Source organism: Gossypium arboreum, unplaced genomic scaffold (genome assembly GCF_025698485.1).
Source record: "Gossypium arboreum isolate Shixiya-1 unplaced genomic scaffold, ASM2569848v2 Contig00215, whole genome shotgun sequence".
NCBI lineage: Eukaryota > Viridiplantae > Streptophyta > Magnoliopsida > Malvales > Malvaceae > Gossypium > Gossypium arboreum.
Genome location: NW_026440332.1, coordinates 21,435 through 35,000, shown reverse-complemented (window position 1 = coordinate 35,000; position 13,566 = coordinate 21,435). Strand labels below are relative to the sequence as shown.

At 33.6% G+C, this 13,566-nt stretch overlaps 4 pseudogenes; all 4 read left to right on the top strand.

Moving 5' to 3' along the window:
- LOC128288427 (protein Ycf2-like) overlaps nt 1-1,267 on the top strand; it is a 7,564-nt pseudogene extending 6,297 nt beyond the window's left edge.
- Nucleotides 1,268-1,963: 696 nt separating this feature from the next.
- On the top strand, nt 1,964-6,518 carry LOC128288426 (protein TIC 214-like; annotated as a pseudogene).
- Nucleotides 6,519-7,202: 684 nt separating this feature from the next.
- On the top strand, nt 7,203-8,579 carry LOC128288431 (NAD(P)H-quinone oxidoreductase subunit H, chloroplastic-like; annotated as a pseudogene).
- A 1,554-nt stretch (nt 8,580-10,133) lies between these two features.
- LOC128288425 (NAD(P)H-quinone oxidoreductase subunit I, chloroplastic-like) lies at nt 10,134-11,274 on the top strand (annotated as a pseudogene).
- The last annotated feature ends 2,292 nt before the right edge of the window (nt 11,275-13,566 follow it).

Below are 13,566 nucleotides of genomic sequence, written 5' to 3'. Positions count from 1 at the left end.
TCTGCTCTTCATAGACAAACTTGGGATTTGCGATCCCAGGTAAGATCGGTTCAGGATCATGGGATCCTTTTCTATCAGATAGGAAGGGCTGTTGTACAAAATGTACTTCTAAGTAATTGCCCCTTAGATCCTATATCTATCTATATGAAGAAGAAATCATGTAACGAAGGGGATTCTTATTTGTACAAATGGTACTTCGAGCTTGGAACGAGCATGAAGAAATTAACGATACTTCTTTATCTTTTGAGTTGTTCTGCCGGATCGGTCGCTCAAGACCTTTGGTCTCTACCCGGACCCGATGAAAAAAATGGGATCACTTCTTATGGGTTCGTTGAGAATGATTCTGATCTAGTTCATGGCCTATTAGAAGTAGAAGGCGCTCTGGTGGGATCCTCACGGACAGAAAAAGATTGCGGTCAGTTTGATAATGATCGAGTGACATTGCTTCTTCGGTCCGAGCCGGGGAATCCCTTATATATGATGCAAATGGATCTTGTTCTATCGTTGATCAGAGAAATCTCTATGAAAATACGAATCGGAGTTTGAAGAAGGGAAGGAGAAGGAGTACTGACCCGCAACAGATAGAGGAGGATTTATTCAATCACATAGTTTGGGCTCCTAGGATATGGCGCCCTTGGGGCTTTCTATTTGATTGTATCGAAAGGCCAAATGAATTGGGATTTCCCTATTGGGCCGGGTCATTTCGGGGCAAGCGGATCATTTATGATGAAAAGGATGAGCTTCAAGAGAATGATTCGGCGTTCTTGCAGAGTGGAACCATGCAGTACCAGGCACGAGATAGATCTTCCAAAGAACAAGGCTTTTTCGAATAAGCTATTCATTTGGGATCCTGCGGATCCACTCTTTTCCTATTCAAAGATCAGCCCTTTGTCTCTGTGTTTTCACACCGAGAATTCTTTGCAGATGAAGAGATGTCAAAGGGCTTTTACTTCCCAAACAGATCCTCCTACATCTATATATAAACGCTGGTTTATCAAGAATACGCAAGAAAAGCACTTCGAATTATTGATTCATCGCCAGAGATGGCTTAGAACCAATAGTTCATTATCTAATGGATTTTTCCGTTCTAATACTCCATCCGAGAGTTATCAGTATTTATCAAATCTGTTCCTATCTAACGGAAGACTATTGGATCAAATGACAAAGACATTGTTGAGAAAAAGATGGCTTTTCCCGGATGAAATGAAAATTGGATTCATGTAAGAGGAGAAAGGTTTCCCATTACTTAGCCGGAAAGATATGTGGTCATGAACGAAATTGACTGGGTGGTAGAGTTGTGGAAACACCTGTTTCTTCCATATTTTGGACCTTAGCTCCATGAAACAATATGCTACTGCTGAAACATGGAAGAATTGAAATCTTAGATCAAAACACTATGTATGGATGGTATGAACTGCCTAAACAAGAATTCTTGAACAGCGAACAACCAGAGCTATTACTCACTACATCAAAAAATTTCCATTAATGAAAGATGTAAATCCATTGGAAAATCAAAAATACGCATGTCGGATGAAATGGTTGTTGCTATCTGCTCCAATAACGAATCATTGGTTTAACTGAATAACTAAATAAAATAGATAGACCTTTCTCTTCGTCTCAGGTCGATGGATCTTCTCAACTGGAGGATCCCCTATATGGATAATATATGGATAATACACATTCCAGTTGACCGAGCCTAATTCTATTCTAATTGTTTTATTTCGAAGCAAAGATATCCATGGGGCGGTTCGCCCTATTCAGATATGCACGACCGAGAAGTACTGGATTCTCTTTCGGATAGGTCCTGAAAGGAGAAGGAAAGCCGGAATGCCACCAGGCGTCTATTATTGAATTCACCTGACCCGATAGTACCCATTTTTGGAATGTCCAGTGCCAAAGTCACGGAATGGGTAAGTCGCCAATCCCTAAAACAAACTATGTAATGTACTTTATCCGCTGGGTTATGGGGGCATTTTATCAGAGGTTTATATTGTATCAATCTACCCTTGTGTGCGTGATTCCTGTTGAAGCATATACTCGGGGGTGGGTGCAGGGCGAACGATTTCAAAGCGGACTCCCATTCATTAGATAGAGAAGATCCCCAAGATCTCGTGATCCGCTGCCGAACTTATTCCAATTCAATGAGCATTCTCAATATTATGCCTTGAAGAGGACTCGAACCTCCACGCTCTTTTAGCACGAGATTTTGAGTCTCGCGTGTCTACCATTTCACCACCAAGGCATCTTGAAAGTGAATCGTATTCCATGAATATGATATCTATCTAGTGTGATGTATGTCGATTTGAAGAGGAGTTTATAAAAGAGTCGAATCTTTAGATAAGGAATTTTGATCTGGGTATTTGAAAAAGGACTCGATTCTAATAATGAAACTAAACGAGAATATTTGCTCAAACTATATGATCCTTTCTGCATGGACCCTACTGCGGAAGAATCAAAAATGGGGTTCCCTTAAGCATAAATCAAACTTATAAAAAAAACACGGATCCATTTTGATAAGATTCATGCTCTACTTCTTACTACTGATTATCACGACCTTGAACAGACACTAGATACACTCAATATAAAATCATTAGCAACAGAAAAAGAACTCTTTATTGACATTGACAGAAGATGAACAGGGAAATATCGATTCCGAGGATCGAGTCAAATTTTGAAATTTTTATTCAATATAGTTATAACTAATCCCAACAATCAAACAATTAGAAAAAATCTATTGGAATAAAAGAAATAAGTAAAAAGTTCCTCGATGGTCATACAAATTAATCGACGATTTAGAACAACAGGAGGGAGAAAACGAGGAAAATGTAACAGCAGAGCATGAAATTCGTTCAAGAAAATCCAAGCGTCGTGATTTTTACTAATAACCAGGCAAACGCCGATACTTATACTAATACCAAGGATGCTAATGATCCTGATCAAACAGACGAAGTGGCTTTTGATACGCTATTCGCAACAATCGGATTTTCGGCGCGACATAATAAAGGGTTCCATGCGTGCCCAAAGGCGTAAAACAATTACTTGGGAGCTGTTTCAAGCAATACATTCCCTTTTTGGACAGAGTAGACAAACCACTCTTTTTTTTCTTTGATATTTCTGGACCGCTGAAACGAATATCTCGAAATTGATATGTAAAAACAAAGAATCAAAATTTCTGATTATACAGAAAAAAGATCGAGAAAAAGACGAGGCCAAAAGAGAAAATACAAAAGAGAAGAGAAAATGAGGATAGAAATAGCAGAAGCTTGGGATAGTCTTTACTTGCTCAAGTAATAAGGGCCCAAAGTTAATAACCCAATCAATTTTAGAAAATATATTATATTACCTTCACTGATAATAGTTAAAAACATTGCCTGTATGTTATTATTTCAATTTCTGAGTGGTCTGAGGATTTAACGGATTGAATCGAGAAATGCATGTTAAATGCACTTATAATGGTGTTCAATTATCCGAAACAGAATTTCCAAAAACTGGTTAACAGACGGTATTCAGATAAAGATCCTATTTCTTTTGCCTGAAACCTGCACAGATTTAAACTACAACCCTCATAAAGATCCAATGAAAAAAAGAAAGGTCAAAAGAATGATTTTTGCTTTTTAACAGTTTGGGGAATGGAAACTGAACTACCTTTCGGCTCTCCTCGAAAACGGCGTTCGTTTTTTGAGCCTATTTTTAAAGAACTAAAAAAAAAAATAAAAAAATGGAAAACGAAATGTTTTATAGCTTTAACAATTTTAAAAGAAAAACTAAATTGTTTCGAAAAGCTTCAAAAGAAACAAAAATGTATCACCAAAGCATTCTATTTCTAAAAGGAATAATAAAAGAACTTTCAAAAATAAATCCAATTCCATTTTTTGGGTTGAGAGAACCATATGAATTGGGCGAAACTAAAAAGGATTCGATAATCAGTAATAAGATGATTCACAAATCATCCCTTCAAATTCAATCTATGGCGTGGACAAATTATTCATTAACCGAAAAAAAAATAAAAGATCTGACTAAGAGAACAAACACAATCAAAAATCAAATACAAAAAATTCTAATTATAAAAGACAAGAAAAACGAATTTCTAACTCAAGAAATAAATAGTAGTTCTAACAAAATAAGTTATCAGGATAAAATATTAGAATCATCAAAAAAATTTTGGCAAATAGTAAAAAGAAGAAATATTCGATTAATCCGAAATTCTATTTTTTATAAATTTTTTCATTGAAAAGATATACATGGATATTCTTCTATATATCATTAATATTCCAAGAACCAATACCCAACTTTTTCTTGAATCAACAAAAAAAATGATTGAGAACTTCATTCACAATAATGAAGCAAATCAAGAAAGAATTAATAAAACAACTAAAATACAACTCATTTTATTTCAACTATAAAACCTCACTTTCTTCACTTTCTAATATTAGTATTAGAAATAAAATGAAAAAGCTTTTGTGACTTATCCTCCTCTCACAAGCATATGTATTTTACAAATTATCACAAACCCAAGTTATTAGTTTTATAAATTCAAACCTATCCTTCAATATCATGGAACATCTTTTCTTAAAAATGAAATAAAAGATTATTTTGAAGAACGGGGAGTATCTCATTCCAGATTAAGACATCATTATGGGTTAAGACAGAAAATTGTTTGGCATTCTGGAATGAATGAATGGAAAAACTGGTTAAGGAGTCGTTATCAATACGATTTAGTTCAGAATAGATGGCTAAAATTAGGACCAGGACAATGGCGAAATAGAGTCAATCAACACTATCTGGCTCAAAATAAACATTTAACAAAATGGGATTCAGATGAAAAGAAAGATTAATTCATTACGAAAAAAATGATTTTCAAGCGAACTCATTACTAACTCAAGAATATAAACTGAATCAAGAACAAAAATATAAAAAATCTAATTTTAAAAAACACTATGGATATGATTTTTTATCATATAAATCTATTAATTATCAAGATAAGAGGGACCCGTATGCTTATGGATCACCATTCCAAGTAAATAAGAGGGAAGAGAGTTCTTATCATTACAACATGGATAAACAAAATTTTTTTGATACACTGAGGGATATCCCCATCCATAATTATCTAGGAGAAGGCGATATCCTAGATGCTATGGGGAATTTTTCGCACAGAAAGTTTTTTAATTGGAGAATTCTTGATTTTTGTCTTAGAAATAAGGTCGATATTGAGTCCTGGGTCGATACCAGTACCAAGAGTAAGAAAAATATTAAGACTGTGGTTAAGAATTATCAAATAATTGATAAAATGGACCTTTTTTATTTCACAATTTATCAAGATCAAGAAAGCAACCCATCCAATAAAAAAGGAAGCCATTGGATGGGACTGAATGAAGAAATACTAAGTCATCCTATACCGAATCTAGAACTTTGGTTCTTCCCAGAATTTGTGCTGCTATATAATGCATATAAGGTTAAACCATGGATCATACCAATAAAATTACTTCTTTTCAATTTTAATGGAAATAGGAACATTAATAAAAATATTATTGAAAATAAAAAAAGGGACTCCCTTATAGCACCAAACGAAAAACAAATTATTGGATTAGAGAATCGAAATCAAGAAGAAAAAGAACCCATAGGTGAAGGGGGTCTTGTATCAGATGCACAAAAACAAGGAAATTTTAAATCCGTTCTCTCAAACCAAGAAAAGATGTTGAAGAAGATTATGATAAATCAGACAAAAAACGTAGAAAGAAAAAGCAATACAAGAGCAACACGGAAGCAGAGCTTGATTTCTTCCTAAAAAGGTATTTGTTTTCAATTGAGATGGATGATTCTTAAATCAAAGAATAATCAATAATATCAAAGTATATTGCCTCCTGCTTAGACTGATAAATCCAAACGAAATTGTTATATCCTCTATTCAACGGGGAGAGATGAATCTGGATATTTTGATGATTCAGAAGGATTTAACTCTTAGAGAATTAATGAAAAAGGAATATTGATTATCGATCCAGTTCGTCTGTCGGTAAAAATGATGGACAATTTATTCTATATCAAACTATAAGTATTTTGTTGGTTCATAAAATAAACACCAAATTAATCAAAGATACCAAGAAAAAACTATATTGATAAAAAATCATTTTATGAATTTATTGCAAGACATCAAAAGATGACTGAAAATAAAGACAAAATCATTATGATTTGTTTGTTCCTGAAAATATTTTATCCCCTAACCACCGGCGAGAATTGCGAATTGAATTTCTTTCAATTCCAGGGATAAAATGGTATGTATAGAAATGCAGTATTTTAAATAATGTAAAAACTGTGGTCAAGTTTTGACTAAAACAAACATCTTGATAGTGAAAAAGAAACTAATTAAATTAAAGTTCTTTTGGCCCAATTATCGATTAGAAGATTTAGCTTGTATGAATCGATATTGGTTTAATACTAATAACGGCAGTCGTTTCAGTATGATAAGGATCCGTATGTATCCGCGTCTGAAAATTCGTTAATGGTACATTTTAATGGTACATTTTCCCTATATTATGTATGTATCGTGACGGGTATATGAAAACAAATAGATGGTCACAAGGATTGTCTTACATTTTATTCTGATACACGATACTAATTTAATGACATACATATCAATTAGATCGACAAATGAATCAACAAAACTCTCTTATTTGAACTCTAAAATTTTCTTTGTAGAAATCTTCACTCTTTTGTATCCCTATACGAATCAAATCGAAACCCGGATTGATTAATTTTATTTGAAAAAATGATAAAGTTCATAACGAACTTAAAATCATCGTGTATATCAAAATGACTGGTATTATTATTACTGATCAGTAAAATTCACATTCAAAAAAGGGGAAATTTTTGGTTTTATGGTAAAAATTCATTCATCTCAGTTATTTTCAAGAAAAAAGAAGAAAACAGGGGTCTGCTGAATTTCAAATAGTTAGTTTCACCAATAAGATACGAAGACTTACTTCACATTTGAATTGCACAAAAAGACTATTTATCTCAGAGAGGTCTACGTAAAATTCTAGGAAAACGTCAACGACTGCTATCTTATTTATCAAAGACAAATAAAATACGTTATAAAGAATTAATTGGTGAGTTGGATATTCGGGAATCAAAAAATCGTTAATTTGCAAATTTTGAATTAGTCGATTTATTAGATTTTCATTTTGATGTACTTGTTTTTTTCAACAATTCATGTAAGAATGAATCGAGAAAAACTTATGAATCTATCAGCTACAGAAAAAGACCTTATGATAGTCAATATGGGGCCTCACCACCCATCAATGCATGGTGTTCTTCGTCTCATCGTTACTCTAGATGGTGAAGATGTTGTTGATCAGAACCAATATTAGGTTATTTACACAGAGGAATGGAAAAATTGCGGAAACCGAACAATTATACAATATTTGCCTTTATGTAACGCGTTGGGATTATTTAGCCACTATGTTCACGGAAGCAATAACCGTAAATGGACCAGAACAGTTGGGGAATATTCAAGTCCCTAAAAGGGCCAGCTATATCAGAGTAATTATGTTGGAGTTGAGTCATAGCTTCTCATCTATTATGGCTTGGACCCTTTATAGATATTGGTGCACAGACCCCTTTTTCTATATTTTCAGAGAAAGAGAATTAGTATATGATCTATTCGAAGCTGCCACCGGTATGAGAATGATGCATAATTATTTTCGTATCGGAGGAGTGGCGGCCGATCTACCTTACGGCTGGCTAGATAAATGTTTGGATTTCTGTGATTATTTTTTAACAGGAATTGTTGAATATCAAAAACTTATTACGCGAAATCCTATTTTTTTAGAACGAGTTGAAGGGATAGGCGTTATTGGTGGAGAAGAAGCAATAAATTGGGGTTTATCCGGCCCAATGCTACGAGCATCTGGAATCAAATGGGATCTTCGGAAAGTTGATCATTATGAGTGTTACGACGAATTTGATTGGGAAATCCAGTGGCAAAAAGAAGGAGATTCATTAGCTCGTTATTTAGTCCGAATCAGTGAAATGACGGAATCTATAAAAATAATTCAACAGGCCCTGGAAGGAATTCCGGGTGGTCCCTATGAGAATTTAGAAATCCGATGCTTTGATCGAGAAAGGGATCCAGAATGGAATGATTTTGAATATCGATTCATTAGTAAAAAACCTTCTCCCACATTTGAATTACCGAGACAAGAACTTTATGCGAGAATGGAAGCCCCAAAGGGAGAATTAGGAATTTTTCTGATAGGGGATCAAAGCGGTTTTCCTTGGAGATGGAAAATTCGCCCGCCGGGTTTTATCAATTTGCAAATTCTTCCTCAGTTAGTTAAAAGAATGAAATTGGCTGATATTATGACGATACTAGGTAGCATAGATATCATTATGGGAGAAGTGGATCGTTGAAATGATAATTTATACGACAGAAGTAGAAGATATCAATTCCTTTTACACATTGGAATCTTTAAAAGAGGTCTATGGGATCATATGGATGTTGGTCCCTATTTTGACTCTTGTATTGGGAATCACAATAGGTGTACTAGTAATTGTATGGTTAGAAAGAGAAATATCTGCAGGAATACAACAACGTATTGGGCCTGAATATGCCGGTCCTTTGGGCATTCTTCAAGCGCTAGCAGATGGAACAAAACTGTTTTCAAAGAAAATATTCTTCCATCTAGAGGCAATACTCGTTTATTTAGTATTGGACCGGCTATAGCAGTCATATCAATTTTACTAAGTTTTTCAGTAATTCCTTTTAGCTCGCCTTATTTTAGCCGATCTCAATATCGGTATTTTTTATGGATTGCCATTTCAAGTATTGCTCCTGTTGGACTTCTTATGTCAGGATACGGATCAAATAATAAATATTCCTTTAGGTGGTCTGCGAGCTGCTGCTCAATCGATTAGTTATGAAATACCATTAACTCTATGTGTTTTATCAATATCTCTACGTGCGATTCGTTGAACTAGAAACTTTATTTTACCTATTCCTTTCGTTCTAGAAAATAAGTTGAGTTGATAAACTAAATTAGATAGTTATATATGAGTGAAAGAAAGCAGCTTATAAATTCGCAGTAAATTAAACAAAAAATAGAATCTCATTTCCTATGTACAAAAGTTATGGAAGAAAACGTAAGCGGAAGAAGTCTTTACCCCAAGACGGGTTGATTAGTCAATCTAGCTTGAAGCGGGCTCAAAAGATCAACTGTATAGAGTTTTGCTATCTTTGTATGGATTCCCATACATGTATTGCTAAACAAACGGGGATTGAACAAAAACGAGTGGATGGTTAGGAACACCAAAATACATAAAGGATTGGTAATGGAGATTATGTAAATTATATAAAAGAGACTTCTGATAACAAAAAGAATACTAATTGGGGCTTTAAATTGTAGAAATGACTAGGCAGTACTCCCATGATTCCGGTCCAGAGTATCCTCCATCTGCCGATTAAAGTAATGACTATCAGGAACGAAATAATCCTTTACTATTTTTTAGTTTAAGCCCCATTCGTGGTTTTATCAGATCCGAAAGCAGAATAGGAACGAAAAAGAAACAATAAAGAATAAAAAAGAAATCTTTTTTTTTATTCTTTCTTTCATAGATATAGAGAGATCTAATCCGTGTCATGATTTATGAGCTAATGGAATGTTTCATTTTTTTCGTAATAGAAAACAATGGGTTGAAATATCTATTGATATTCTACAAGAAGTATTTTATTGAAGGCTTAAGTTATTACTCAACAAATAAAAATTGAAATTATGAATGGGCGAGATCAATTCAGAAGCACTTTTTTTTTATTCTTCAGAATATAGCAGACGGAATTCCATTGGTATAATTTTGGACCTTCCAATCTATTTTTTCTCTATCTATTCTACAACCATACGAAGATAAATAATACTGATTCGGTCCTAAAATTTATTTAGACCCACGAGGAGCCGTATGAGGTGAAAATCTCATGTACGGTTTTGGACTAGCGATGTAAACAGTGATGTTATCATCGACTATAATTATCTAACAGTTCAAGTACAGTTGATATAGTTGAGGCGCAATCAAAATATGGTTTTTGGGGATGGAATTTGTGGCGTCAGCCAATAGGGTTTATCGTTTTCTAATTTTTCTCTAGCGGAATGCGAGAGATTACCTTTGATTTACCAGAAGCGGAGGAAGAATTAGTAGCAGGTATCAAACCGAATATTCAGGTATCAAATTTGGTTTATTTTACGTTGCTTCCTATCTAAATCTATTACTTTCTTCGTTATTTGTAACAGTTCTTTACTTGGGGGTTGGAATATTTCCATTCCGTACGTATTCGCCCTGAGCTATTTGAAATAAATAAAATAAATGGAATCATTGGAACGACAATTGGTATCTTTATTACATTAGCTAAAACTTATTTGTTTTTGTTTATTTCTATCGCAACACGATGGACTTTACCTAGGTTAAGAATGGACCAATTATTAAATCTCGGTGGAAATTTTTTACCCATTTCTCTCGGTAATCTATTATTAACAACTTCTTCCAACTTTTTCACTGTAAAGAAAAAAGAATCTGAGATTCATGACTTGGTTCAAACAAGAGAAAGAAACAAACATAAAATTATTCATAGATATTCACGATATGTTCCTATGGTAACTGGGTTCATGAATTATGGCCACCAAACAGTCCGAGCAGCAAGGTACATTGGTCAAGGTTTCATGATTACCTTATCCCACGCAAATCGTTTACCCGTAACTATTCAATATCCTTATGAAAAATTAATCACATCAGAGCGTTTCGCGGACGAATCCATTTTGAATTTGATAAATGCATTGCTTGTGAAGTATGTGTTCGTGTATGCCCTATAGATCTACCCGTTGTTGATTGGAAATTTGAAACGGATATTCGAAAAACGATTGCTTAATTACAGTATTGATTTCGGAATTTGTATATTTGTGGTAACTGCGTTGAGTATTGTCCAACAAATTGTTTATCAATGACTGAAGAATATGAACTTTCTACTTACGACCGTCACGAATTGAATTATAATCAAATTGCTTTGGGCCGTTTACCAATGTCAGTAATTGACGATTATACAATTCGAACAATTTTGAATTCAATTCAAAGAAAAACTCAGTAAGTAAACCTCCTGTTCTATTAAAGTAAAGAGAAATTTCCCATTCATTCTTTTAAGGTTCCGTTTTGGTTTAAGTTAAAAGACTGTTTGGTTTGAATTAAAAAAAGAATGAGGCCTTTGGTCAATAAATAAAAATTCAATTACAAATTAACAGGTTGATAAGAATTTCGGATTCCTTTTATTGAAAATTAAAATATATTAATATATTCGTAATTATTTCGAAATATATAGTTTCAAAAAACAAAATACCCTTTTCTTTTGAACAAAAAAGAATCAAAAACGAAACTATCCAATAATTGTGCTTAGAGCAATTCACGCCTAATAGATTAGGATTTTATTCAATTAGGAACGTATCATAAAAAAAAATTCCTGGTCGGGTCAATAAGATCATGAAAGCATTTGATTTATTTATCTCTTATTTTACACAGAATGGATTTGCCTGGACCAATACACGATTTTCTTTTAGTTTTTCTGGGATCGGGTCTTATATTAGAGGCCTGAGGAGGTACATTTTACCAATCCAATTTATTCTGCCTTTTCATTGGGATTGGTTCTTGTTTGTATATCCTTATTTTATATTCTCTCAAATTCTCATTTTGTAGCTGCTGCCCAGCTCCTTATTTATGTGGGAGCCATAAATGTTTTAATCCTATTTGCTGTGATGTTCATGAATGGTTCAGAATATTATAAAGATTTTAATCTGTGGACCATTGGGAATGGCCTTACTTCGTTGGTTTGTACAAGTATTCTTGTTTCGCTAATTACTACTATATTAGATACATCATGGTACGGGATTATTTGGACTACAAGATCAAATCAAATTATAGAACAAGATTTGATAAGTAATAGTCAACAAATTGGAATTCATTTAGCAACCGATTTTTTTCTTCCATTTGAATTCATTTCAATAATTCTTTTAGTTGCTTTGATAGGTGCAATTGCTGTGGCTCGTCAGTAATAAATCTTTCTAACTAGGAATAGCAAGCAATCAAAATGAAACCTTTTTCTGTTTTTTCTGTCTTATCGCATCCATTTTCTTTGAATTCTATTTGAATATTGCTCGTGTATAAAATAGAAATTCGTTGATTCGATATATTTCCAATAGATTCTTTTTTTTTGTTATACTCTAGTCAATCAAATCTGTTGAATTATTGTTCATATTAATAATGAATCGAAATTGATAAGGAGTTGGTCAATGATGCTCGAACATATACTTGTTTTGAGTGCCTATTTATTTTCTATCGGTATTTATGGATTGATCACGAGTCGAAATATGGTTAGGGCCCTTATGTGTCTTGAACTTATACTGAATGCGGTTAATATAAATTTTGTAACATTTTCTGATTTTTTTGATAGTCGGCAATTAAAGGGAAATATTTTCTCAATTTTTGTTATAGCTATTGCAGCCGCTGAAGCAGCTATTGGATCAGCTATTGTGTCCTCGATTTATCGTAACAGAAAATCAACGCGTATCAATCAATCAACTTTGTTGAATAAGTAATATTAATAATATTAAATTATAAGATTCACCAATTTGAATTAGCATGTACAATATGTTGGAATCTACATCATGTTTTCGAAAACGTAAGAAATCAAAGTATCTTGGTCCTTTCTTATGAGTTGATCCCGAAGGAAATTGATTAGAAAATTTCTGGTAAATCGTTGATTCATCTGGTGTTTAACTATATTTATTTACAAGTTTACTAGATTGAAATTTTATGATGTTCAAAAATTTATAGATCCCATGTCACATTCAGTAAAATTTATGATACATGTATTGGGTGTACTCAATGTGTCCGAGCCTGATGTGTTAGAAATGATACCTTGGGATGGATGTAAAGCTACAAAATTGCTTCCGCTCCAAGAACAGAAGATTGTGTTGGTTGTAAGAGATGTGAATCCGCTTGTCCAACGGATTTCTTGAGCGTTCGAGTTTATTTATGGCATGAAACAACTCGAAGTATGGGTCTAGCTTATTGATACGGTCCAGAAAACCCTAGTTGAATACATTTTGAATCCATTTGATTTTTTATTGAAACCCGTGCTCAAAAAACCTTTTGAGCACGGTTTTTCTGGTCCAAGTGTATCTTGTCTTTACTACGAATTATTTTCCTTGGTTAACAATAATTGTATTTTTACCAATATCTGTTCTTTACTTTCTTTCTTCCTCATAAAGGAAATAAGCTAAGTGGTATACAATATGTATATGCATTCTCGAACTCCTTCTAACAACCTATGCATTTTGTTATCATTTCCGATTGACGATCCATTAATCCAGCTGGCGGAAGATTATAAATGGATAAATTTTTTGATTTTTACTGAGATTGGGAATAGATGGACTTCTAGGGCCCATTTTACTGACAGGATTTATCACCACTTTAGCGACTTTATGGCTTTGGCCAGTTACTCGAGATTCGCGATTATTTCATTTCCTGATGCTAGCAATG